Source organism: Anomaloglossus baeobatrachus, chromosome 3 (assembly GCF_048569485.1).
Source record: "Anomaloglossus baeobatrachus isolate aAnoBae1 chromosome 3, aAnoBae1.hap1, whole genome shotgun sequence".
NCBI lineage: Eukaryota > Metazoa > Chordata > Amphibia > Anura > Aromobatidae > Anomaloglossus > Anomaloglossus baeobatrachus.
The window spans coordinates 62193890-62218230 of NC_134355.1; the positions used below are offsets into that span (position 1 = coordinate 62193890).

The window sequence follows — 24341 nt, forward strand, 5'->3', positions numbered from 1 at the left end:
AGCGCTGCAAAACTGCAGTGCTAACCACTGAGCCACCGTGCCACCCCCCATGGGGTAGAATTGATCGTATTAGTACCAGTCATAACAAAAATGCTTTCCCATATGGAAGACGCCGATGCACTATGCCGGTTGGGAACGTTTACAGCATTTGCTGGGAATACTCCTATCCAAAGAACTCAGATCATCAGATGTTTGACAATGTGGGGTTAAAGCTACAGTACCCAAGAACTGTCATTACATTGCATACGGATCCATACTATTTCAGCCATTTTTATCCTAACAAGACCTGCAGTTAAATGGTTTGGTTTCAAGGCCTCCGAACCTCAGGGGTCAGACGCAGATTGACCCATCATTCCTATAGATCAGCAAGTCTGGACTACCCTTTTAAAAAAGGTGACAAAAACGACTAATATATTTGTCGAATTTTACAAAATATTGTGCAAACTGTATGTTGCTTAACTAAGCAATGGTTACAATGTTAGGCTAGGTTCACACTTCCGTTGTTTTCAATCCGTCAGGTCCGTCAGCAACGGATCAGTTGTTTTTTAGATGTCAACTGATGCAACTGATGTGTTTTTCACAGGATTCCTTTCACAGGAATCCTGCGAAAAAACTGATCCGTTGCGTCCGTTACATCCGCTGTGCGTCCGTTTTTTGACGGATCAGTCATGATCCGTTTGTGTTTGGGACAGCCCAGTGGGCGTGCCAAACATGCTGGGCATGCTCAGTAGAGCATGACGGAATCCAGCGCTGGATTCCGTCGTAAGACGGATTACGACGGAATCCTGCACCATAGACATACATTGCAAGTGTGACGGATGGCGACGGATTCCTGCGCGGTGCGTTGTTTTCGACGGCCCGAAAAACGTTACGTTCTTTGTTGCTCCCCGCCCGGCAGTCAAAAAATGACGGACCACGACGCAGCGGACGCAACGCAGGGTCATCAGTCGCAATCCGCCACTAATGCAAGTCTATGGGACACAACGGAATCCGCTAAGCGGATTTCGACTGATACAGTTTAGCGGAAATGTGAACTTAGCCTAACCGGTATTTCGTATATAGACTTTCACCATTGTGATCGGTGGGATGACATTTACCAGTACATCACCAATACAAAATAGAAGCCATCTACTCCTAACTTTGTTGAGGACCATCCGGCTTGAGGTCAGGGTGCACAAACGCTGGGAAAGAAGATAACTTCTGTATGATGTCACCAATAACAAAAGAAAGCAAAAATTGAGGAAAAAGCTACTGCCGAAGTTCACAGCTATCCACTCCTGCCAACGTGGGGTATAACGAAGGTAAAAGAGCAAAAATGCTGCCGCTCCAATCGAAAATCTATGAATGCACCAAACATCTCCGTCAGGACACAAACAATAGAATACACCCTGGTGTCTGCTCGTGGAATGGCGGGGGGGGGGGGGGTCTCCGTGATCAGAAAGTGAAGTCTGACTACTGGACTGTAGGGATGAATCATTTTTAATGTGAATCAAGAACAGATAAAGGGTATCCCCCTCCCCCCCCGCCCCTCAAGGAGACAGACACCATTTCTTTAAAACTGTGTGTGATATTACATTTTCTCTTTTTAAAAATGTTTGACCTAAAGTTAATCTCCCGTTTTCTGCCTGCCAGGGGCGCTGCAGTCCCACGTGACTGACAGTTTGGACCAGTGACCGTAGTGCAGCTGGACCGGGCTTTGTGCTCTCAGACGCAGTTAGCCTCTACAGCATTGGAGGGGCACAGTGGCTCTGAAGCTGGCCGGATCCAGACCACTTCAGAGCAGAACTCCCAAGCTCTATAGCAAATAGCTTGTAAGCCCTCTGTTTCTCTTCTAGGAGACTGACTGCCACTGACAGACTGCAGGGGTGGCTGGTAACCTAGGCAACAAGCTGTAAGCGACAAAAAATAAAGATCTCCTTACACTTCAGAACAGAGGATTTTTAATAAGCAGATTGCAGAGTTAGACATCTTGCAATATAATAATAATAATAATAATAATTATTATTATATTCATTTATATAGCGCTATTAATTCCACGGCGCTTTACATACATTGGCAGTTTTGCACTTTTATGCGACAAACCTATAGTAGTGAGGTTGAGATGCAATACCAAATGTGAATTATTTAAAGCCATTATTTTTTTTTGGGGGGGGGGGGGGAGGCAGGGCATGCGAGGGCAGCACAGCACCGCAGCCGCACAAGTGGGGGGGAGGGGGGGGGGGTCATGAGAGAGAAAAAAAACAAAAGGCAATCTAATTATGGATTTACGGCACTCCTGGCGGTTAAGGTACCGTCACACTAAGCAACTTACCAGCAATCCCAACAACGATAGGGATCGCTGGTAAGTTGCTAGGAGGTTGCTGGTGAGCTGTCACACTGCGACGCTCCAGCGATCCCACCAGCAACCTGACCTGGCAGGGATCGCTGGAGCATCGCTACACGAGTTGCTGGTGAGCTCACCAGCAACCAGTGACAAGCCCCCAGCGCCGCGTGGAAGATGCTGCGCTTGGTAACTAAAATAAATATCGGGTAACCAACCCGATATTTACCTTGGTTACCAGCGCACGGAGCTACATGTGCACAGAGCAGGGAGCAGCGCACACTGAGCGCTGGCTCCCTGCTCTCCTAGTTACAGCACACATCGGGTTAATTACCCGATGTGTGCTGCAGCTACATGTGCACAGAGCAGGGAGCAGCGCACACCGCTTAGCGCTGGCTCCTTGCTCTCCTAGTTACAGCACACATCAGGTTAATTACCCGATGTGTGCTGCAGCTAAATGTGCACAGAGCAAGGAGCAGCGCACAATGCTTAGCGCTGGCTCCCTGCTCTCCTAGCTACAGCACACATCGAGTTAATTAACCTGATGTGTCCTGCAGCTACATGTGCACAGAGCAGGAGCTGGCACTGACAGTGAGAGCGGCGGAGGCTGGTAACAAAGGTAAATATCGGGTAACCAAGGACAGGGCTTCTTGGTTACCCGATGTTTACATTGGTTACCAGCCTCCGCAGAAGCCGGCTCCTGCTGCCTGCACATTTAGTTGTTGCTGTCTCGCTGTCACACACAGCGATCTGTGCTTCACAGCAGGACAGCAACAACTAAAAAATGTCCCAGGACATTCAGCAACAACCAACGACCTCACAGCAGGGGCCAGGTTGTTGCTGGATGTCACACACAGCAACATCGCTAGCAACGTCACAAAAGTTGTTCGTTAGCAGCGATGTTGCTAGCGATGTTGCTTAGTGTGATGGGGCCTTTATGATTGGTGCTCAGATAAGGTCCAACCCTGCCTTTACATAGAAAAAGAATCTGACACTCAAATGAAGTGAAAGCAAAAGATCCCTTTAATTGGGTAAATCAATTAATCTCTGTAATAAAAAGGCAATCTGTCTGTGGGTTTTTGCTATGTAATCTGAAATCAGCTTGCTGCAAAGGTTAAAACATAGGATTCAGAGATGCCAGTCTTGTTCAGGTCTAATCTGTTTGTTAGGTTTGCTTAAAGGGGTTATCCGGCTTAATTTGCTTTTTTTTTTATTTCCCTATTGGGCTACATTGGGGCAGGTGTAAGTAGATAGAGACCACTTACCTGCCCTGCTGTCAGCCCCTCTCCCCCGGCTCAGAGTGGTCATGTGACCGTTCCTGCCGCGATTTTGCTGCTTCTGGTCATTTCATGTCAACATGGGCAGGGCCATGTTGACATGCAAATGTGGAAACAGCATGTCGCCTCCCTGCTGGGCTGTACAGTGCGAGGAGTCACCGCCCCCTTCCCTGCACCCTCCCACACATTCCCCCGCACCCCGTACTCTGCCCACAACCTCCCCCTGCACTGCTGTGGGGTCCGTGACCTGGTGGAGGGGCCTGGCGGCAGCTGCCGTGGTGTCAGCGCCAGCACCGGGCCCCTGCTCAGGATCACACATTCAAATATACCGGCATCACAGATCACCGATGCCGGTATATTTGAAAGCGCTGATGAGAGGGAGCTTTGCGCTGCTTCTCATCACTGCACGCTGTCTGAGCTCTCTTCAGCACAGCGGTGACGTCACTACTGTGCTGATATGGCCAGAGCACAGACAGCGCGCGAACGTGCAGGAGCGGCGGGAACCGAGGAAGGGTGAGTATGTACTCCCTGTGGGATGGGGTGGGGTGGGGTGGGTATGTATGTGTGTGTGTGTGTGTATGCGGTGCACATCCCGATGTGTGTGTGTGTATGTATGTGTGTGTGTATGCGGTGCACATCCCGATGTGTGTGTGTGTGTGTGTGTGTGTGTGTGTATGTATGTGTGTGTGTATGCGGTGCACAGCCCGATGTGTGTGTGTGTGTGTGTGTGTGTGTGTGTATGCGTGTGTCCAATCGGTGCACAGCCCGATGTGTGTGTGTGTGTATGCGTGTGTATGTGTGTGTGTATGCGGGGCACAGCCTGATGGATGTGTGTGTGTGTGTGTATGCATGGGTATGCGTGTGTATATGTATGCAGTGCACAGCAGTGTGTGTTTGTGTGTGTGTGTGTGTGTGTGTGTGTGTGTGTGTGTGTGTGGTGCACAGCCTGGTGTTGGTGTGTGTGCGCGGTGCGGTGCACAGCCTGGTGTTGGTGTGTGTGTGTGTGTGTGTGCGGTGCGGTGCACAGCCTGATGAATGTGTGTGTGTGTGTGTGTGTGTGTGTGTGTATGCGGTGCAGAGCCTGATGTGGTGTGGGGTGCAGAACCCGATGTGGTGTGGGGTGCAGAGCCAGATGTGGGGCTGCTATTTGCAATGCTGTAGTGTAGTGTGCTGCCCTGTAGTGCCCTGCTGTGTAGTGTGCTGCCCTGCTGTGTAGTGTCCTGCCCTGTAGTGCCCTGCTGTGTAGTGTGCCGCCCTGTAGTGTCCTGTAGTGTGCTGCCCTCCAGTGTCCTGCCGTGTAGTGTGCTGCCATGCAGTGTGCTGCCCTGCAGTGTGCTGCCCTGTAGTGTCCTGTAATGTGCTGCCCTGCAGCGTCCTGCAGTGCAGTGTCCTGCCCTGTAGTGTCCTGCCCTGTAGTGTGCTGCCCTGCAGTGTCCTGCTGTGCTGTGTGCTGCCGTGCAGTGTGCTGCCGTGCAGTGTGCTGCCCTGCAGTGTGCTGCCCTGCAGTGTGCTGCCCTGCAGTGTGCTGCCCTGCAGTGTGCTGCCCTGCAGTGTGCTGCCCTGCAGTGTGCTGCCCTGCAGTGTCCTGCAATGTGCTGCCCTACAGTGTCCTGCCCTATAGTGTCCTGCCCTGCAGTGTGCTGCCCTGCAGTGTGCTGCCGTGCAGTGTCCTGCCGTGCAGTGTGCTGCCCTGCAGTGTGCTGCCCTGCAGTGTCCTGCAATGTGCTGCCCTACAGTGTCCTGCCCTATAGTGTCCTGCCCTGCAGTGTGCTGCCCTATAGTGTGCTGCCCTATAGTGTGCTGCCCTATAGTGTGCTGCAATGTGCTGCCCTATAGTGTCCTGCCCTGCAGTGTCCTGCCCTGCAGTGTCCTGCCCTGCAGTGTGCTGCCCTGCAGTGTGCTGCCCTGCAGTGTGCTGCCCTATAGTGTGCTGCCCTATAGTGTCCTGCCCTGCAGTGTGCTGCCCTATAGTGTGCTGCCCTGCAGTGTCCTGCCCTGCAGTGTGCTGCCCTATAGTGTGCTGCCCTGCAGTGTCCTGCCCTGCAGTGTGCTGCCCTGCAGTGTGCTGCCCTGTAGTGATAACAGGTCAGGTGCTGGGGCAGAATATACTGACAGGGACTGTGTGTGCAGGGGGCGGGCAGAGGGTGGGGCTGGACACTGGGGTGGGGCTGGACACTGAGGCCGGGCGGTGCCAGCTGTGACTGGGAGGTTCAGCACAGGAAGTGGTCAGTTTGCTGGAGCTGAATGTAAACAAGAAGCGGCAGAGAATAAAGGGTGAATTCAAGAGGAACAAAAGTTAGAAAAGAAAAAATAGCAATGTAGGGGTGATTAATATGACAATACAGCGCAGATTAGCTTAAACTCAAAAATTTTTGTTATGTCGGACAACCCCTTTAAGCAACAGGACTCCTCATCGCTCAGACCCCACATACACACACACTCCTGTGATGGATACCTCACAGTCAATGCTCAATGTCTATAGAGAGCCTGGTGTGGGTGTGGGCAGCTCACTCAGCTCAGCCAGTAATCTATATCATTGGACTCAGGATCTCTTTGCCTACCTCATGCTGCTCTCACATGAGGTAGCAAAAATCTGCTGACAGATTCGCTTCAATAACTCAATTACTAAAAAACAAGAATAAATCTAAAAACGCAACCAACTTGATAGATTTGACCTAACACTCCAGGAGGAACCAGCAAGAATCAAATGAATAAACCAAGTTTCTACACCGACAAAGGCATGTGAGAAATAGTTAAATAGGACATTTCTGTGCTGGGGAGAAGCTCCCAACATTGGGCATCACCGCACAAATAGGCGTTTCTTCGATTTCTTTAATCCCCGTTTAGAAGGAGGGAAATCAGCCGGTGGCAGACACCTATGTGGGCAGCTCATCTACTTCGGGGGGTGCTGAAAATAATCCCACCTGGTGCATTTATTTTCTATGCACAGGACAGACAGACGGGCGCGGAGGCTTGTCCACCGCACAGTTCATTATTTTGCCTACAATGCAAACCGCTCCATTCGAGGAACACCCGAGCCTTTGTAACCAGCTCAAATTCTAATGAGGGGTGACATGTAAGAAAAGGGACGATACGAGATCCGGCTCCCACAGTTCCTGCCATTCATCATGTCAGCTTTTAAGCGGCGATGTCATCGACAACAAAAATAATGACGTTTTCTGTGACCAAAGTTTAAAATGACTTGTGTGAGTCACTGCACACATCTGCCCGGCAGGGACTGGAAACAGGAGCAGCAAACTGAGCAAGAATTACCAAACAATATGACTCTGCATGTCACAGGCCGCTCAGGTCACCAGACAAGTCACTGACAGAGTGCTGAAGGCGGAGATGTGATTTCACCCAACATTTGCAGAAAAGCATGGTCCTGCTGTTACCATACCTCACAGTCTAATACCAAGGAACTCCCTGAACTTGCCAATGTCAGGGCTGTGGAGTCGGAGCTCATTTTGGTGGAGTCGGAGTCGATATAAAATTCACCGATTCGGACTCCTAAAATATATAATACATTGGGGACAGTAGTGCAATGCAGAATGTGCTGAATAGTTTTTCATAGGAATTTGGGAAAGTTATGAAATGTCCTATAAATGTCTGTTCTATTCCTGATCTAAGGCTACATTCACACACAGCGTTTTTGTTGCGTTTTTAGAGGATAGTTTTTTCAGCTGCAAAAGCAGATCAGCTTTTTAAAAAACTGCATCACCTGAAAATTTTCTGAGCTCATAAATAATGCTTTCAATAGCAAAAGCAGATTAGAAAAACACCACAAACTGACTGCTCATTCCTTGTGAGGATCCTCACAACACGCTGTGTCTGAATGTCCTATCTTTTCACCCATTGCCTTTGCTGGGTGCCCGGAGTCACTGAATGTCACTGAACTATTTTGCCATCAATGTTCGATATGTTTGTAACAAGAAAGAAATTGTTAGTAAGACACTGACAGTAAAAGATAGTAAAGCTCATCACATCAGCCAGTTTCTCCAGGCCTTAGTGGAAAAAGTTCTGCAAGATTAGGAACACAAAAAAGAACAGGTTCTTGCTATTGTAACGGACAATGCTTTAAACTTGATAAGTACAATTAAACTGATGAATGAGAGTAATGAACAACATCTAGAAGAAAATATAAGATTTAGTATGTGTGAGATGGAAGGCCACTGCACTGCTCATGTAACTGAGGAACAAACAGATATTACAATAGAAGAACAGCAAAATGATACTTTAGGATTAGATCTTGTTGAAGCTGCTTCAAAACACTTTCCTATTCATCACATACGCTGTGTTGTGTACACGCTGCAGCTGGCAATAAGAGAGTCTGCAAGAGGGACCCCGATTTCACACATCCGGTTTTTCGCCAGTTTGGCGGATGCGGCGCACTCCAGTACAGTGTATACAGTACAGTGGCAGCGTAACAAACACCGTCACATGCTGTCATGTGACCCGGAAGTTACTGGCGTGCGCCGCATCCGCCAAACCGGCGAAAAGACGGATGGGCGGACATGCTGGAAATCTGATTGGAAAAGTGAGGAAATTGGTTATTGCCGCCAGAACCCCTAAAATTGATTCCATCTTGAAGAGACGTGGTGGGAAAGGGGCAATTGTTGATCAAGCGACTCGGTGAGGCAGCACTTATTTAATGACTGATCGATTGCTTGAACTAAAATCATTTCTTATAGATATGGTGAGCCCTCAAGTAACCTTAAATGAAGGTCAATGCACACAGGTGGCTGAATTGAAGAAATGGCTTTAATCACCCATTTACCGTGACTAAAAAATTACAAGCTGAGGATTTAACTCCTGGCATTTTCATAAGGGAGTGGAAAAACTTGCTATTTTGCCTGTCCCAAAGAGTAGGTATAATCGCAGATGGCATTTTTGCTTCAATGAAACGGAGAGAGACACAGCTATTGGAAAATAAAATTCTTCTGGCAGCTGTTTATGTGGACCCAAGTAATCATATACTGCTTGATGATCAACAGCTTACTAAAGGAAAAGAAGCTTTGAGTGAGGTAGCAGTTAGGATGAGCAGCTACAGGACTGCCAAGCGCAAGAGGACTTGGGTCCTGACAGTGCTACTGCTGCCATATCTTCATCCTCATCAGATGAGGAGTTTAACTTTGACAAGTATTTGGATGACATGGAGCAGGCAAAGCATTGCCGCAAGGAAAAAGATTTCACTCCGTCTCCTATAGCAGCAGATTGACCAGATTTCAGTAAAATTTTTCACTTGCACTCAAAGAAATAGAAAAATTCAACCATTCATCAAAACTGACTGTGCATGAGGCAATTCCTTTATACCCGGAAATTGTTAGAGATGTTGCCCATGTGGTCACGGCTTTGCCTCCAACCCAAGTTAGTGTAGAGAGGTTGTTCTCTAGCCTAAAAATTATTAGGTGAGATTTGAGGTCATCTGCGAAGGAGGATCTGATGGAGGCAATTCTATTTCTTACAACAAATTCATAGACTGCACAAATGTTATTTAGCATGTTTTTGTTGAAAACTGTTTTTTGCCACTTACATAGTGTATTACATAGTATTATAAAGTTGTATTACAATAAATATATTTTATTCTATCTAAATATCTTGATTATTGTATCATAAAAATGATTAAATGTCTGATGTTCACATTGTACTACAATAAATTTTTCACTTAACTCTAAGCAATATATGTGGGAGTCGGAGTCGGTACAAGAAAAATTGAGGAGTCTGAGTCGAAGGTTAGGCTTACCGACTCCACAGCCCTGCTTGCCATCCGTCGAGTTTCAAGAGGAGGTTTCTCTTGATCAGCACACTGCCAGCACTAGTAGAGCTGGAACTTCCTTTTTCTCACTTCTGATAATGGATGGCACAGTTTTCATGGTTAGTTTTAACCATTGTTATAAATCACTATTCTAGGGTTATGCACAAATTAAAAAAAAAAAAAAAAAAATCATACCCAACTCACATACAAAACACAACAACCTATAGCTCCAAGATATCGCAGTGCCCAAAAGGTCAGAAAAATAGATTCAATAAATGCTTAGAGCCGGCACCCCAGTTAGAGCCACTATATTCTCCAAATGGCTCTCACTGGGAGTAAAATGATGGTGTTCAGAGGACGAAACCCCACACACCTGAATCAAACCCTTATTGGCTGTATTAATTTAATCTTAAATCTGCGGAATAATGATACATTTGGGACCAATGGAGCCAAATCACGAAAAACAGCCAAATTGCCTATCACTAATACGGAGAGACCCGTTCATTAATAAGAGCAGGCTGTGAGCCCGCCTCTTGGACTAGTCATCCTAGTTACAATGTCCCCAACCACCACTTTATGGAATGTTTTCTGCAGAAGGAAATATACATGCCTGTAATAAACGGCCATTACGACTTCCACAGCCTGTGGAAGAGCCATATGGGAGGTACAGTACAGTTGGATGACCCCTTATAATAGACTTAAAGGGAATCTGTCACCAGGTATTTGCTCCCCCGTCTGAGAACAACATAATGTAGAGATAGAGACCCTAATTCCAGTGATGTATCACTCACTGAGCTGTTTGCTGTCATTTTGACAAAACCAATGTTTCCTCTACTGAAAATCTAGCAGGTGGGGTGCATTCACACGAGCTGTATGACATGAGTATCGGATCGCATCAATCAGCTTCTCTCCGGACAGGAGCGAGTTGGCTGCATATATTTCTATGCAGCTGACATGCTCCTGTCCAAAGAGCGTCCGACTGTACTGGGTGATGTGATGCGAGACTCGTGCGAGTCATGCGGCTCGTGTGAGCGCGCCCTTATACAGAGCTCATGAATATGCTGGACTACCTGCAGCATGCCAAGTAGTCCTGTAATGATTACTACTGCTGATTAAAACTGTGATTTTATGAAAACTACACTAAGCAACCCAGTAAGTGACACATACTAGAATCTGGGTCTCTGTCTCCACATTATGCTGGTCTCAGATTAGGTAGCAACAACCAAGGGACAGATTCCCCTCAATTCCACCAAAAACACCTGCCACGGTAGCTTTCTACCATGAAGTTTCAGCTTGGTCACACGTTGCATTTTTGCTGCAGGGAAAAAAAAAATAAAAATACAAAAACAAAAAAATGCGCAGTTTTACAGCCCAAGTAAAAAGTGAATATTTTCTAAATCTCCTGATTTTTTTTTTTTTAGATCTGCATGTCGTCAATTCCCTCAGGATTTTTTCACCCATACAAATGGCTGCTGCTGACACTGGTATTTACATCTGATTTTTCTGTTACAAAAAAAAAAAAAAGTGTGCATAGCCTCGTTATAGCCAGCAACTGAACAAATGCAGCACTTTGATCTGGGTCAGGGTACAGATCTTCCCAGATAATGCTTCACAAGTTTTTTTTTCAAGAAGATGGACCCGGTTATTGTTGGAGTCTACTTAAAATGCAGTCAACCTGCCCTAAAAATGGACGGGATGCGACTAAATGGAAAGAAACTGTCCCCAATCTTGACATTGATTATGGGCCCAGAAAATAATTTGTGACAGATTGGGAACGACTGAGAAAAATTTAACAAGTCACAAATAAGTGTCTGTGTACGATCAGTCCAAAGGTCAAATCTTTAGCCAATAATGAAGCTTTGCTCATGTTTAACACTGTTCACAAACGTAAACATAAAGAGGATTAAACAAAAAGGAAAAAAAATAGCAAACATTCCCACCGTGCGCACTGAGTGTTTTTTCGCAGCATTTTTCGGGTGCGTTTTTGGGCTCAAAACTGCATGACTTTGCTTCCCCAGCAAAGTCTATGACTTCATTTTTGTTGTCCGCACACTTTTTGAGCTGCGTTTTTGAGCTGAGAAAAAATAAAATATATATATATATATATATATATATATATATATATATATATATATATATATATATATATATATATATATATATATCTATCTATCTATTTATCTATCTATAGATTATATATATATCTATATATATATATATATATATATATATATAGATAGATATAGATAGATAGATATATATATATATATATATATATATAGCGCGAGAGAGAGAGAAAAATAGTATTATATACATATATGCATATATATACATACATACATACATTATATATATATATATGGAAGTGTCAACTCTCTCCAATGCATTCCACGCAATGCATTGGAGAAACGCAGAAAAATGCAGTGATCAAAAAAGCAGCAAAATGCACCAAAACGCGGTAAAAACACAGCGTCAAATAACCGCTGTGTGCGCACAGAGCCTTAAAAAGGCACGAGACCTAACACGCTACACTGCATTTCACTATAAGTAAACCATCACAAACCTAGATCAAACATCCAAAAGCATCAAACAACACAAAGTAATGCACTAGAAATCACAATGTACAATATTAATGGAGGACAAAAAGGATAACTGCGTAGTAGCAGCACACGGAGATTAAGGGCCCAAGTGTCTGGGGCGAGCGGCGGTCCCCACTACAGGAATCAGGATTACTAACTCACCAATTTAATGCTTTACCAGATATTAATCTCGCTCTCCCCGAGATGTTAAGGCCAAATCAGGTTTCTGGGTTAGCCGTGCAGAGGGCTAGGAAGCAAGGAACTGTGTGAAAAGGTGAAACCAACCCCAGTATAATCCAAAATCCCTACTAGACAATGGGGCATTGGACAAGACACACAGAGGGTCTGAAAAAACAACACAGTGAGGGCCAAGACTCGGAGGGGGATGGGAACCTGCAGGGAGGCTGCAAAGACATTTGTCTCAGCAGGTCACAAAAAACCCAGAGATGTCAAAATAAAAAATATAAATACCGTACATTGCCGGAAAATGCAAAAAATAATGGTAATACAGATACACATTAATGTGCTGGATGTTCAGGAGAGGTAGACAGATCCCTCCACAGACCGTACACAACAGCTGCTGCGCTCCTGAACTACAACCACCATTATCTCCAGACAGAGACTGACCGAGGAAGATGGGGGATGATCCAGCGACAGCTGGAGTGCAGATGGCGGCCCATTCCTAATACAGGAGCTCTGACACTGCACATAACTCATCCGCTCTTCCTTTACTCATTCAATTGGGATTTTTTTTTTCTTGCTGGACTTATAAATTAGTATCTCTTTATCCAACAGATCAAAACTATGACATGAAGTTCATTTAATCCCCATCAGATAAGGGCGAGAAGACAAGTCGACCAGAGCAAATTGAACACTGACAAATCTCTCCAGCCAGACGGTATTCATCCATGGATACCGAGGGAGCTGAGCTCAGTAATTGACAGACTGCTGTATCTCAACTGGTGCCTCAGGATTGGAGGATGTCTGATGTGATACTGATATTTAGGAAATATAAGAGGGTGGATCCAGGCAACTACCATCTGGTAAGTCTGACATCAGTGGCTTAAACAGTTTTGATTGAGGGCATTGTAAGATATGACATGCAAAAAAGTATTGCAGAGAATAATATCACTGATAAACAGTATAGACTCACAAAATATAAGCCATGTTTAGTAATGAGAAAGCACTGCCATGCTCACTTCTTGCAACTAGTGATGAGCGAGCACTACCATGCTCGGTACCAGTATTAGTGATGAGCGGGCACTACCATGCTCTGTACCAGTATCTAGTGATGAGCGGGCACTACCATGCTCAGTACCAGTATCTAGTGATGAGCGGGCACTACCATGCTCTGTACCAGTATCTAGTGATGAGCGGGCACTACCATGCTCAGTACCAGTATCTAGTGATGAGCGGGCACTACCATGCTCAGTACCAGTATCTAGTGATGAGCGGGCACTACCATGCTCTGTACCAGTATCTAGTGATGAGCGGGCACTACCATGCTCAGTACCAGTATCTAGTGATGAGCGGGCACTACCATGCTCAGTACCAGTATCTAGTGATGAGCGGGCACTACCATGCTCTGTACCAGTATCTAGTGATGAGCGGGCACTACCATGCTCAGTACCAGTATCTAGTGATGAGCGGGCACTACCATGCTCTGTACCAGTATCTAGTGATGAGCGGGCACTACCATGCTCTGTACCAGTATCTAGTGATGAGCGGGCACTACCATGCTCAGTACCAGTATCTAGTGATGAGCGGGCACTACCATGCTCGGTACTAAAAACAAAAAAGTGAGCTGGAGTATGAGATGGTACACATGGAGCTCGTGAGCTCATGTTCACACTGGCCATAAAACAAAGAGAAACCAAGGAAAAAAATGGTGAAAACATACTCTGCTGTAACTAAATAAAAGCATAGTGCATATAAACATAGGGTACTTAGTAAACACTGTTTTTTGATAAAAAAAAAAAAAAAAAGCATAAAGCTCTCCCACCAATGCCAAGGTGTACCCAGTTGGCATACTCTCATACTCCAGCTCACTTTTTTGTTTTTATGTAGTTTTTTTGTATTCAGTACAAACAGGGAGTGGCCCCCTTCTCAGCGAGCTGGACATTTCATTCTGTGAATCCCCCTGACTGTGTGTGTCCTGTTGGGACCCGGTCGCTCTCAGCCCTTAGCCACATTGAGGCCTATTTTAGACCCATGGTAAGGTTTTAATATTAGAGAGTGTAGGTACTATCCCAACTGGGTACACCTTGACGTTTGGTGGGATAGCTTTATGCTTTTTTTGATCAAAAACAGTGTTTACTAAGTACCCTATGTTTATATGCACTATGCTTTTATTTAGTTAAAGCAGGGTATGTTTTCACCATTTTTTCCTTGGTTTCTCCATGCTCGGTACTAGTATCTAGTAATGAGCGGGCACTACCATGTTCGGGTGCCCCGTACTGGTAACTAGTGATGAGCGAGCACTACCATGGTCGGTACTAGTATATAGTGATGAGCAGCACTACCATGCTCAGATGCACGGTACTCTTAAGTAGCAGTTGGACGCTCAGATGGGCACAACTTCAGTGCCCGAATATATTAGAAGTCAATGGGGGATGCAAGCATTTTTCAGGAAGATTTCCAGCAAAAATGCTCAAGCTTCCAATTGACTTCCATAATAAGGAGCAGGGGACACTCACTGCGGGCGGAAGAAAGGAGATTCTGGCAGATGAATAGAAAAGGGTTCTTTACCATTAGAGCAGTCAGACTGTGGAAAGCCCTAGCGTAAGAGGTAGCAATGACAGACACTAACTAACAGGTTTTAAAAAAGGGCTGGATGATTTCCTCATAACATTGTGGGTCACTTTAGTGATTAAAAAAAAAAACAAAAAAAAAAAAACATAACTGGTGGAGAATGCAACTTCTGTAACTAGACTATAGGATTGTCCACATAAAGGTTTTAGCCCAACAACAGTTCAGTAGTCTTATAAGCTGCACTTGCAGCCTACGCAGCTCATCAATGTCTTCCAGCCACAGACATTTTATTCTCACATAGCATCAACATACACTATACACTGCCTTTACAGGCGGTCTTTCAGATCACAGGCATTCGGAAGGGAATAATAGCGAGGGTCATCGCGGTCCCAAACAACAAAGCCCAGGCGTGTACTGCAGACCCCCAATTGCAAATTAATTTATACAGATAAGACATTAAAAGCATGCAATACATTGGTGATAGTAAAAAAAAATAAAAAATACCCTCACAGGAACTTCACCTGCGACCCCTAAAAAAAAGCGTATCTGTGCCCAATTGCCATAGCTCAGACAAACACCAGAACATAAGGTGGTGTGCGCTTTCCTGGACTTAGACCGCTCTTCTGAATGTCCCAGTCATGCGCACTAGACCTCCCTGAAGCCGGGACGTGTACACCCGGCTTCATACTGCGCATGACAAAAAGTAGCGGGCATTCAGAAGCGCGGGTCACTGCAGACACAGGTATGCGCTGCACCACTGGTGAGGCTGCATTGAATAGCATGTTAGCATGTTAGCACGCCCACAGGGGCCTACTAAGAGGAAGGACTAGTCCGGGGATATAATACCCTTGGTACTACTCCCTGCGCTCATTAGCTTAAGATAAAAGATATTTAGAAATCCTTTTTTTTAAAGATCTCTTTATCTATGCTAGTGTATACAGGGACAGTTAGGCACGGATTAGCAATATGCACCCAGAACTGCTCAGGATTCTGGATGCATACTGGACCTGACAGGTTCACTTTAAACTTCAATTCACCAATAAACCAATGTTTTGCACATTTGTAGAGCGAGTGGTAGGCTGTCTAGCCTGGCGGATAACCAAAAAACAAGTATTCCCGATTATTATCAGTGTAAAATTTAGCTATATGACCTAGACACCCAAGGGGATCACAGGACTGGTAATCACTGCAAAAACTGCAATCGTAGTGATATGTGATGAGAAGACCTGCAAAGTGTGCACAATAGCAAACAGCCCAGTGCTTCACATCTACAGGCGTTTGTCTTCAGCAGTCCAACCAGGTATTTCCACAATCCTGTACACACCTGGTATGTGACACTGCACAACCGCTCCACATAGCAGAAGATTATTTCGTTATTTCGGCACAGACTGTGTCCCTAAGACACAGACACAGACACAGACACACACACACACACACACACACACACACACACACACAGACACACACACAGACACACACACAGACACACACACAGACACACACACACACAGACAGACACACACACAGACAGACACACACACACACACAGACAGACACACACACAGACAGACACACACACAGACAGACACACACACAGACAGACACACACACAGACACACACACACACAGACACACACACACACAGACACACACACAGACACACACACAGACACACACACAGACACACACACAGACACACACACAGACACACACACAGACACACACACAGACACACACACAGACACACACACAGACACACACACAGACACACACACAGACACACACACAGACACACACACAGACACACACACAGACACACACACAGACACACACACAGACACACACACAGACACACACACAGACACACACACAGACACACACACAGACACACACACAGACACACACACAGACACACACACAGACACACACACAGACACACACAGACAGACACACAGGGCAGAGACGGCCACATGAGAGAACATGACTGCTGTGGAGGACCAATGCAACAGGCCCAAGCTTCACTCAGCTTATTATTAAATATTTAATAATTTATTACTACTACTGGATATTGAGCCGAATTATGTTGACAAGCTGCTATTACCAACCTACCAATACATATCACAATAGGACTCATCATAACAAGTATTCTTACCAGAAGAAAAGAGGCAAAACCATAATATTTACTGTTTCTCCCAAATAATAATAATATTTATTTATAGGAAAGGAAAAAAAAAAAAAACATCACAAGGTTTATTACAAGGAAGAAACAAAAAAAAACATAATAGTGCAATTTTCACACTGGCCACTGGGGTATTTTATGTCCTGCTTCGCATCTATCTATTCAGCGCCGGCTGTCAGGTCAGTGCCTATGAGCGCCAATTGGAGCCACATTGGGCACGACTATGGCTGAAAGAATTCACCAAAAAGGACAAATTCAGAAAAAAAAAAAAAAACTCACCAGAAAAAAAGCCACCAGCTAACACAAGTCAGAGGAGCAGATATCCTGCGAGTGGAACGTATGCCATTATGACCTGCGTTGGCTGGTGGCTTTTTCTGAATTTATGTCCTTTTCGGTGAATTATTTTACATCTAGTGTAGGGACTCGTAAGAATGGGGACGCTTGACGTTTGGGTTATGAGCTTATGCATTTTGGCCAAAATGTGAACCAATACCTCACATTTATCATCATTTTATATCATTTTCTATTACACAATTTTCCGCAGAATGCAGCCGGCCCCTTTGGGGTGTCTTCCTGTGTATCAATGCACTTCTACAGTGCTGGGCAGCCCGCCTGATCTAATACTATGGGCGTCATCAATAGGCTGCAAGCATTGCACGTACCTGTGTGACTGGCGCCCTATGTAAAACCTCAGTGTGCATGTTTAACGCCAGCAACCACCCCTCCATGAGTTGGTAGGCTGTGGGTGCTTGTCTCATCGGTATTGTGCACCTGTGTTACCCCCACCTTTATCATACGGGGTCGGCTGCATCCCGCGAGTGCATCTGCCATTTTGACCTGTGTTGGCTTTTTTTCTGGTGAGTATTTATGTGGCTGAAAGCCAGCGACTCCGGGGAGGAATAAAGTTCATTTCAGTACGGCCGCCAGGAACCTCCATAATGATATTACATATTAACCCTATGTCTGAATGTTAATAGTTATATGACGTGACAGGTTCCCTTTAAGTAAAAGCAGTTAATGAATAGGTCATTTGCTAATGATAATGTCCCTTTAAAAGGGAATCAGAGTAAAAATGGCATCAGATTTTCATCTATAGAGCAGGAGGAATGGTTCAGATTGATGAAAGGCGTCGGCTGGAACGTTGGCCAGTAGCTTTTTTTTTTTTTCCAGGAAAACAATACGATCACTAGAATGAAACTGGATCTGCTCAATCGAGATCTCTCATCAGTCGGCCTACGACTCCATACACACTGGAAAGTCGGACAAACCCATTGGTATCATTAGCCATTGACACTAGTGTAATGTGTATGGGGCCTTATGTTATCTCTTCTCACAAACCTACATATTCTGTTCATGTTCTCTATACTATGCTGCCCACAGATCAGGCGTAACGACATGACCGGTTCCCTTGAAAAAAAAGGACTGTCAGGAAAGAGCAACTTAAAAAAAAATAAATAAAAACAAATACCGCTGCCCAATGCATCATGGCAGAGGTCAAACAATTCCATGCACCTTTCCACCTACTGATTTTTAATTTTGCTACCAACTGCCCCAGCAATCAGTAAGTTATCCCTTATCCTGCAGATGGGGATGACTTGATTTTCAAGGGGAAGAGCTCTTTAAAGTCTGGGAAACTTGACATGAGACATGGCCATGATCCTCCCTTTGTTTCTAGAAACAAAACTAAAATAAATTATATTTTTTTAATTTATTTATTTTTGCTACCTCCCCTGTCCAGGAGATGTGCTGTGATAAGACCATGTCAATGAACGGTCAGACACGGTCATTACACAGGACATAGCAGGGGCACATATATAAGATTATCTCAGCACAGGACTCTCTCTTTAAAAAAAATACATAAATAAATGAGAAATCTATCCATCTATCTATATTATATTATATACACACGGTGTAAAATATATATATACTAGAAGGTGGCCCGATTCTACGCATCGGGTATTCTAGAATTTACGTATTGTGTAGTTCATGTATGATTTTTGTTATATATATATATATATATATATATATATATATATATATATATATATATATATATATGAGAGAGAGAGAGAGATGTTGTTGTCTGTAGTTACCAAGTGTTTGTGTAGGCGCTGTACATGTTCTGGGTGTTGTCTGGGTGTGACGGGGGGTGAGAGCGGTGTTGTATGTGTGTTGCGTGTGTTGCGTTGTTTGTGGAGCGCTGTGTGTCTGTAACGTTGTGTGTGTGTTGCGCGGTTTGTGTGTGTGTGGTGTGTTTTGGGGGGAGGTATGTTTTGTGCAATGTGTGTGTTGTGCGGTATGTGCGTATATTTGTGTGTGCCGCGGTGTTTGTGTGTTGGGTGTTGTGTGTGTGCAGCGTTGTCTGTGTGTGTGGGTGTCTGTGTAGGGCAGTTGTTTGTGGTTCCCAGTGTGTGTGTGTGTGTGTGTGTGTGTGTGTGTGTGTGTGTGTGTGTGTGTGTGTGTGTGTGTGTGTGTGTGTGTGTGTGTGTGTGGTGTGCAGTGCGCGCGTGTGTGTGTGTGTGTGTGTGTGTGTGCGCATCAGCCTCTCTTCTCTCAGCCTACCTCTCCCAGCCTCCCTCCTCCCAGCCTCCCTCAGCATCAGCCTCCCTCTCCCAGCCTCCCCAGCATCAGCCTCCGCCAGCATCAGCCTCTCTCCTTCCAGCCTCCTCCAGCATCAGCCTCCCTCTCCCAGCCTTCCCCAGGATCAGCCTCTCTCCTCCCAGCCTCCGTCCTCCCAGCCTTCCCCAGCATCAGCTTTCCCCTCCCAGCCTCCCTCAGCATCAGCCTTCCCCAGCATCAGCCTCTTTTCTCCCAGCCTCAGCCTCTCTCCTTCCAGCCTCCCCCAGCATCAGCCTCGGTCCTTCCAGCTTCCCTCAGCATCAGCCTCTCTCCTCCCAGCCTCCCTCAGCATCAGCCTTCTGCTCCCAGTCTCCCCCAGCATCAGCCTCCCCATGCATCAGCCTCCACCAGCATCAGCCTCTCTCCTTCCAGCCTCTCTCCTTCCAGCCTTCCCCAGGATCAGCCTCTCTCCTCCCAGCCTCCTTCCTCCCAGCCTCCCTCAGCATCAGCCTTCCGCTCCCAGTCTCCCCCAGCATCAGCCTCCACCAACATCAGCCTCTCTCCTTCCAGCCTCCCCCAGCATCAGCCTCTCTCCTTCCAGCCTCCCTCAGCATCAGCCTCCCGTTCCCAGCCTTCCCCAGGATCAGCCTCTCTCCTCCCAGCCTCCCTCAGCATCAGCCTTCCCCTCCCAGTCTCCCCCAGCATCAGCCTCCCCAAGCATCAGCCTCCACCAGCATTAGCCTCTCTCCTTCCAGCCTCCCCCAGCATCAGCCTCCCCATGCATCAGCCTCTCTCCTTCCAGCCTCTCTCCTTCCAGCCTCCCCCAGCATCAGCCTCCCCTTCCCAGCCTTCCCCAGGATCAGCCTCTCTCCTCCCAGCCTCCTTCCTCCCAGCCTCCCTCTCCCAGCCTCCCTCAGCATCAGCCTTCCGCTCCCAGTCTCCCCCAGCATCAGCCTCCCCAAGCATCAGCCTCCACCAGCATCAGCCTCCCTCGTCCCAGCCTCCCCCAGCATCAGCCTCTCTCCTCCCAGCCTTCCCCATGATCAGCCTCTCTGCTCCCAGCCTCCTCCAGCACGCCGTGCTCCTCTGCCGACACTCACACACCCGATCGCATCCACTCACACACACCCGATCGCATCCACTCACACACACCCGATCGCATCCACTCACACACACCCGATCGCATCCACTCACACACACCCAATCGCATCCACTCACACACACCCGATCGCATCCACTCACACACACCCGATCGCATCCACTCACACACACAGACACTGACGATATCGCACATACGCGCTTATACTCACAACATCCGGGGATATCACATGCTTCTGGCCATGTGATCCTCCGGCAGGTCCTGGAAGATCACAACAGCACAGTATCGAGGCCGAGAAGCAAGCGATATCCCAGGATGTTGTGAGTATGTGGATGCGATGTGATGTGTGTGAGTGAGTGTGATCTGATTTGTGTGTGTGTATGTGTGTGTATGTGTGTGCTGTTATGTGTGTGCTGTTATGTGTGTGCTGTTATGTGTGTGCTGTTATGTGTGTGCTGTTATGTGTGTGCTGTTATGTGTGTGCTGTTATGTGTGTGCTGTTATGTGTGTGTATTTTCCGCCGCTGCAGGACCTTGATGTGTGGATGCGATGTGATGTGTGTGTGAGGTGTGTATGAGAGTGAGTGTGAGCCGGTGTACACTGGTAACTATGATACACATCGGGTAACCAAGGGACCTTAGTTACCCGATGTGTATAATGGTTACCAGCTTTCACGGCCTCCGTGAAGATCCCAGCATCGCAAGGTTATGTCTGGCGCTGCCGGGATCCTGACGGAGCCGGTGTAGAAGCAAGCGATATCCCAGCATGTTGTGATGTGTGAGGTGTGTGTGAGAGTGAGTGTGATCTGATGTGTGTGTGTGTACTCACCTGGGAATCGGGGCTCCGTGTCAGTTGGGCCAGAGCGAGCGTGCATTGCGTGAGGGGAGCGGGGCCTGCAGAGAGCCGGGGCGAGAGGCCAATCCGTGTGGGGGGGCGGGGCCATGGCGAGCCCAGCGGCCAATCAGCTTTGTGTCACCGTAAGGACACAATTTCGGAGCATGACAGACAGACAGACAGATAGAGGCAATTATATACATAGAGATTATATATATATATATATATATATATATATATATATATATATATATATATATATATATATATATATATATATATATATATACACACACACACACACACACACACACACACACACACACACACACACACACACATATATATATATCACACATACACATACACTATCTCTATACACACACACACAGTATATTATATATTAAAAATCACTATTATTTAAAGATCCATTTATTAAACTGAACTTTAAAATTTACTTTGTGGGGGAAAACCCCTTTAAAAGAGGTTGTCCACTACTTGAAGATTGATGAACTATCCTAAGGGTAGGCAATCTACAGTCATGGCCAAAAGTTTTGAGAATGCTACAAATATTAATTTTTACAAAGTCTACTGCTTACGTTTTTCTAATGGCAATTTGCATATACTCCAGAATGTCATAAAGAGTGATCAGCTTAACAGCAATTACTTGCAAAGTCAATATTGGCTAAGAAAATGAACTTTAACCCCCAAAACACATTTCAACATCATTGCATTCCTGCCTTAAAAGGAGCAGCTAACATGGTTTTAGTGATTGTTCCATTAACACAGGTGTGGGTGTTGATGAGGACAGGGCTGGCGATCAATCATGATTAAGTAAGAATGACACCACTGGACACTTTAACCCCTTCACGACCGCGGGCCGTAAAATTACGTCCTATTTTAACGTGACTTAACGACCAGGGACGTAATTTTACGGCCTAAACTTCATTTGATTGCCGCGGCCATAGCAACGGCTTTCAAATGATGTCCCCTGCTGTTTCTTACAGCAGGGGACCTTTGCTTGACCCCAGGGGGGGCGGCATCGCCACCCCCTATCGACGATCGATGTGATTGGCTGTTCAAATCTGAACCGCCAACCACATCGATCGCACTAATTTCGGCAAAAATAATGCCCGAATTAGTGCGATCCTGTGAGATCCAGCTATGAGATGCCGCAGCTGCAGCAGCATATCATAGGTGGACCTCAAACATGTCGCCCCCAGCCCCTGCAGCACTGATTGGAGCGATCGTGCTATGACGCGCAATCGCTCCAATCAGTGTGCAGTGGGGCGGTCTGATCTGCCGGTGGCCGCCCTCCCCAGGCCTGTGCTGGCCTGTGAGCCCTCCCCCAACATGTCTGCAGCGTGGAGTGGCTGGTACTTTTGGTACCACGCCACCGCTGCTGCTGCCGCCGCCGCCTCTGATGTCTCCGCCGCTCCTGCTCCAATGGTAAGTATTCCGCTCCCTGAGCGCTCCCGTGAAGGCCCCTGCGCGCTCCCGTGAAGGCCCCTGCCCGTGCCCCCCCCGATCTGCCCCCCTACGCCCCGATCTGCCCCCCGGCATACCGATCTGCTACCACCACTGCTGCTGAGGTCACCGCTGCTGCTGCAAAGTGAGTACTGTGCTCACTTTGCAGCCCGTGCGCGCTCCCGTGGTGCCCCTGCGCGCTGCCGTGATAGCCCCTGCCGTGCCCCCCCCCGCGATCTGCTCCCCCCAACCACCCCCCCCCCCCCCGACATCCCGATCCGCTCCCCCCGCGATCTGACTGCCTCCCCCATTATTTCTATTCTGCTTCTGCAGCTCCCTCTTCGGTCTCCCCCTCTGCTCTCCCCTCTCCCCCTCTGCTCTCACCCCCCCCTCTGCCCCTCTGCTCTCCCCCGACGTCCTCTTACCTGTCTTCACCGGCCTGATCACATCTGCGTCCATCGCTGGGTCCTTCCTGGGCATTCTGCTGATCTGCCTGCTGCTCCTGTAAAGCTGTCCATCTCTCTGCCATCTGTTCCTCTGCAGCTCTTCTGGTCAGTGATCCTCCTGCTAGTCCTCTGGGTACTGTGAGTATAACTTTTTTTTTTTTTTTCCGTATCCCCTGTCCATTTTTACACCTCATCCGTCCGTGCGTCCCGCCAAGCGCTGATCAGAGATGCAGATAACGGATCGGCATCCCTGCTCAATTTTTGGCGTGACTTTTTTTTCCGTATTCACGACGCTTTTTGTATCGCATCCGTCCGTGCGTCCCGCCAAGCGCTGATCAGGGATGCAGATAACGGATCTGCATCCGTGGTCAGTTTTTGGCGTGACTTTTTTCCGTATTCACGACGCTTTTTGTATCGCATCCGTCCGTGCGTCCCGCCAAGCGCTCATCAGGGATGCACATAACGTATCTGCATCCATGGTTAATTTTTGGCGTGACTTTTTTTTTTACGTATCCCCGACGCTTTTTTTTATCGCATCCGACCGTGCGTCCTGCAGCGGCCGATCAGTGCACTGCGTCTGTGCGTTTGAAAAGTCAAATGGCGCTCCTTCTCTTCTGAGCCCCGCCATGCGCTCAAACAATTACTTTCCACCACATATGAGGTATCTGCGTACTCAGGAGAAAATGCACAATACGTTTTATGGTGCATTTTTTCCTGATAGCCTTGTGAAAAAAAAAGCTACCTAGTTGAAGCAACCGTTTTGTGGTAAAAAAAAAAAAATGTTTCTTTTCACGGCTCAACGCTATAAACTTCTGTGAAGCCCCCAGGTGTTCAAAGTGCTCACCAAACATCTAGAAAAATTATTTGAGGGCTCTAGTTTCCAAAATGGTGTCACTTGTGGGGGAGCTCCACTGTTTAGGCACCATAGGGGGTCTCCAAACGTGACATGGCGTCCGCTAATGATTCCAACCAATTTTGCTGTCAAATGGCGCTCCTTCTCTTCTGAGCCCCGCCATGCGCCCAAACAATTACTTTCCACCACATATGAGGTATCTGCGTACTCAGGAGAAAATGC

General features: G+C 46.8%; 1 protein-coding gene across 2 annotated transcripts in view; it reads right to left on the bottom strand.

The window, feature by feature from the left end:
- Positions 1-24341, bottom strand: part of FBXO11 (F-box protein 11) — a 233140-nt gene that overhangs the window by 173065 nt on the left and 35734 nt on the right. The gene's annotated exons all lie outside the window — the stretch shown is intronic.